The 5,627-nt window shown below is 20.5% G+C and overlaps 1 protein-coding gene across 1 annotated transcript in view; it reads right to left on the reverse strand.

Moving 5' to 3' along the window:
- LOC102671924 overlaps positions 1-5,627 on the reverse strand; it is an 8,442-nt gene that overhangs the window by 1,167 nt on the left and 1,648 nt on the right. The gene's annotated exons all lie outside the window — the stretch shown is intronic.

The following is a 5,627-nucleotide window of genomic DNA, read 5'->3' on the forward strand; positions in this document are numbered from 1 at the left end:
AAAATTAATTTATGCACCAAAATTTTTATATTATAAGATTTTATTATTATATATTTAATTATTAATTTAATTTTTAAAAATTTATAAATTTAATTATTAATTTTCTTTCATATTTTATATTTTTATTAAATTTTGCAATAAGTACTTTATTCATTAATTTGATGAATAATAAAATTAGAATTGTCTTGGAAACAACTCCATTAATTATAGAATATTGTAAAATATTATTAATAATATTTTATTTTTTGGAATTCTATATATTTTAGATATTAAAAAAGAATTTTCAAAAACAATTCAAAATTCATCTTATTGCTGTAATAACATACAAATAAATTGTTTAAAATACAAATTGCATCTAAATTAACAACTTGAAAAACAAAAGCATGATTTAGCAATATGAAAAGCAATATAATTTATAATCAGCATTGATTATATATTATTATCAATACAATAAATAATGATAAAAGAATTTATCGATAAATGAAATTAATTTGATGAAATTAAATAGATATTTTATATAACATGCATGACATTAATACAGAAAATATATATATTTTTGAATATATTCTTAAACATAAATATGTAAAATATATATATTATATTAAAAATATAAAATATTACTTTTCTTTATCTTTATTTATGTTCTTATATAAAAATATGAATTTATATAAATATATTTTTTTGCATTATAAAATCTAATTTTTAATAATAGAAAATTAAAGTTTCCAATTTTCTAAGTTTCTCTTAGAAAAATATTCTTACAAAATATTGCATGATATTAGATTATTTTAATAATTCTAAATAAGACACATTAATTTATGATAATTTATACTATTACTATTTTATTATAACATAAATAAATAAAATTAATTAAATAGCGTAACATATTGAGTAGTTAACAAATTAATAATGTTTTACAATAATATTTTACAAATTAATTTTCAAATTACATAAAATATATTATATAAAGATGATATAGAATTAATATATTGCATTCACTGGAAAATATTATGTTTGGTTATATAACAGAACAATTTATGCAATAAAATCTTGTAGTTATTCCTTCTAGAGAAAAAACTCCATAATTCGATCATTAGAAATATTCATATAGCAAAATTTTCTAACTGGAAATCTCTATTCGAAAGATTTTGCAAATTAGATTTCTTAAAGAACAAAAAATCTAAACAATTAATCTTCTTAATTATTAATGTTTTTATAATTTTTCGTAAAAAGAAATTTTGTAAAAATATTTCATCCAATATATTTATTTAAAAAAAAAAAAAATAATATAAATACACATATTATATGTATTATATTTACATATAATTTTTTAAAAACTTATAAAATACTTTATATTCTAAATGAATCATTAATTGATTTTCACTAACTATGATGTAAAAGTAAAATCTCATTATATATAAGCAATCACTTGTACAAATTGCAATTCTCTGACAAAACGCGTCACTGTTGTGTACAATAGCGTGGCCGGCTATTATTTGATTACTTGCACACTTGTGAAAGGTGTCGTTACTTTCTAATGTATAACCATTTTCAATGTATCTCGTTGTACCTTCTTATACAGATAAACTTAAGTATAATATTTCATTATAATATGTCTTTATGGATTGTAAATAGATGACAGGATTGACGATGATCAGAGTAGAAACTTCAAGGGGAAAACACTTTCATGTTATCACTTCTTTAATTATTTGAAACTTTGTAATTAAATAAATCAATTGTTATACTTTACTATTTGTTTTTCCTTATTTAAGTATTTTTTAAAAATCTAAAATAATTGAAAAATGATTTTTTATTTGTTATTTATTTCTTTTTTATTACTATTTTTATTATTGAAAGTATAACGTTTAAAAATAATATTTATTGCTTAAAGTAATAAAAATTATTTAAATATCTTTCATTAGAAAACAAAGCATAAATTATGAGCATAATTTTGAAATTAACATGTGATATAATATTTATGTATACCAGATATATTAAAAGGATGTAGTAACACAAATAAGAAAAATTAAGAAAATTTTTCGTAAATAATTTAAAATTATAATTTTTAATTTATTTTAATATCATAATATTAAATATTAATAAAATTTTAATATTAATTTTAATTTATTTTAAATTAAATTATTTATAATTATTATATCATATATATATACTCTAAATTTTTAATATATTATATAATTTCATTATAATATGTTTATTATTTATTTATTTATATATAATTTAAATTTCTATTAAATTTATAAAAAGAAGTGACGTAACAAAAAAAAAAAACAAAAGATAACAAGCGAAATGAAAAGAAATAGGAAATATTATATATACATAAGTTGTCATCATTATCTTTTTCGAATAAGATTTATTCGAATAATAATGTGTCTATTATTGTTTTCCAAATTTGCCAATTTCATTATGTTGAAGGTTTAACACAATGGACATTCACAATAATGTTAAAAGTATCATAATGTAAGTATCGTACATAATATCAGTTTTTAGAATAACTTTACAAAAAAATGATACATGAAATGATTGAATGCCTAATATTCGAAATTGTTAAAATGTTCTTTTAATATCGCTAGTAGAAGAAATATAAGTATTAAAAAATTTTCTTTTAAGAGTCATATTTTTTTTTTATTCCAAATAACTATTCCATTTAAGGAATTAAAGTACTCCATAATAATGATTATAATAAAATTCATAATTACCAATTAATCTATCAGAATCTATAATATTTTCTTATTTTCTTAAAATAATATATTATACAATAATAAAATAATTATTTTAAGTTCAAAATAAATAATTTTATTCTTAATGATTAATTAATAGATAATAGAATTGTTATTAAAATATAAAGTCTTTGATACATGTTGCAAATCGAATAATCGTTGCGGAAGTAAAGTAGTACATAGGTAAGCAGTTTCACTTTCCTTTCTACATCGAAGCATATGGAATATGTTTACTTAAGAAAAAAAAAAAAATCGAAAGCGAATACGACGTAAGCAATAAAGGAATTAAAATTCGAGAGAAAAACAATTATTAATATATATTAATTATTATAGATCTCGAAAAGAAAAAGGGACGATAAAATCAATTTCATTATGCAATCTTACCAACAATAAAATTATAAAATTATCGATAATAAAAAGATTCATATCAGATCAAATAGTATTTAATTATATAAAATAAAAGATATCGATTTTATTCGATAAATTTGTTAAAATATCTATAATGCTGATAAAAAAATTCACTTTTAAGATTAGATAATATTTGCCAAATAAGAAAAAGATATTAATCAATGTGAATCAAAAAAATTAATATTTTCGGTATTCTTATCTGCACTTAAAATTCCATATTCTTTTATCATTCGATATATAGAAAACGTTCCAATGTAGATAAAACGTGAATTGATTTATAATTTGTGTGAAAAGAACGTTTTTTTTATGTTATTTGAAGTGATTCATTTAAGGAAATATTAAAGGATGATTTATAGCAGATGTTCCTAAACTTTCACCAACAAAGATTCATCTGGCGAGGATTGACTTTCATATTAATAGATGTAACATTACGTTCATTCACTTTGACTTTTTCGTTATAATCAATATGTTTTTATTTGATGTATTTCCGTGGTTTCATCTGTGACTCAAGAGAAAAATAAAACTTTCATTAAATAGACGAAAATATTTTTTGTTATTTTATTCAAGAAATTCAAGAAATTCAATGAAATTAAAAAAAAAAATTATATGTCAGATATTGCATTAAAATATTTAATTAAAAAAAAAAATAATAATAATGGATATTATTGATAAATATTCAATCAAATTAGTTTAGCTTCTTGATTATGTTTTTTATAATCGTTAAAATTATGCACATGATGCATTAATGCGTATAATTTGTCACTTTTGATAAGTGTAGTAATAATTGAAAAAATAATAATAGTTCTTTAATTTATTCCGCTTTTACTTAATTTATTCGATTAACAAATTTATATTATTTCAAAAAGTGCATAATATTTTTATTTAATGATACATTATTTGTTATATTGTTTAATGATACGTATTTGTTATGTTAGTTATGATGAATGTATTTAAAATATTAGTTATTGATCACAAATTGGACATTTAGAATTGCATGAAAAGCAATATACAGAATTATAAATAATAACAAAAAAGTAACAATCTCATATTGGAAAGTCATAAAAAAGAAGCAGCAGATTGCAATCGGTCTCTTTCTCCACGAATTTTCATTTGGATCCTACTTTCGTCGCCGATGACCCAACCCAGGTCCTACTTTCTGTAATCATCCTGTTTCGAAACTGGTACACCCGGAGTGGTTGGTATTCGTGACTGTGAAACTTAACTTGAAACACGTGCAACTGCACTTAAATGGACATTAGTTATTTTTATTTCTTTAATAGTAATTAATTAACTAATTTTTTATATTTTATACTTTTTTTGATTTATTTGATCATAATTTAATATTCAAAATAATTTTATAAATATAAATTTTAGAAATTAAAATCTTCTAAAGATTCATTAAAATTTATATAGTAAGCATTTTCCTCATAATTAATTCATTCAATTATTTAAAAAAATTTATTGCATACTATATTATATAATAATAATAAAAATATAATTTAAAAATATTTCTTTACTTTATATCATTGTATATTATATATTGTATTTTAACATCGATAAATTAATCGAGAATAGTATTCGTTTAATTATAAAACAAAGTAAGAAATCGATGTTTTTTTTTTGTTAAAAATTTCGTAATACCATTTAATTCCATTATTCTTATTTTGGTAACGTATAATTAGAATGTCCTTAATGCTTGAACGATGACCAAGACACTATGTACATGCATGTACGGTAAATACCATGTTCGGTGTTCGCCGGCAACAACTTGTTAGTGATTCGATTATTCATCGGAATCTAGGTCTGATGCGAAAAATACACAATATCCAGGCCACAGTATGTGAATCAACAAGACTCAATCTCTTGGATTGCTTTTAGATTTCGTCTAACAAGAGATATTTAATTATAAATTATTGGAATGATCGATATATTTGATCGAATGGAATGATCGAAATATATTGACAACGATATATATATTAATAATATATTGATAATATATTGCTGTCGATAAATGATCAAGTATCGTGACTTCATTGTAGATTTTCACGTGATGAAAACTGCTAACTTGCTAACTATTTGTGTATATAAAGCGTATTTGAAGAATTGCGATTAAATATGTTTTATACGCTCCTGATTATTAATGTTTTATCTTCATAAAATTATAATATACATTACGATATATATATACGATATATTCTTGAAAAAAATGATGACAATTATTACGTGATGAATTTTTATGAAAAAAATTAGCAAATTATTGAAATAAATAAAAAATTATGATTAGTATGAAAACTTTTATCTTCAATAATAAAATTTCAACTTAATTTCAGAATAGGAAGAAAACTGCTGTTTTAACTCGAGAACAGCTTTCCTGTTCTATTATGAAACTGGAACTTTACTGGACGACTATATGTATACCATGTAGAGAGAGAGAGAGAGAGAGAGAGAGAGAGAGAGAGAGAGAGAGAGAGAGAGAGAGAG

This window comes from Apis dorsata, unplaced genomic scaffold, assembly GCF_000469605.1.
Source record: "Apis dorsata unplaced genomic scaffold, Apis dorsata 1.3 scaffold_50, whole genome shotgun sequence".
Taxonomy (NCBI): Eukaryota; Metazoa; Arthropoda; class Insecta; order Hymenoptera; family Apidae; genus Apis; species Apis dorsata.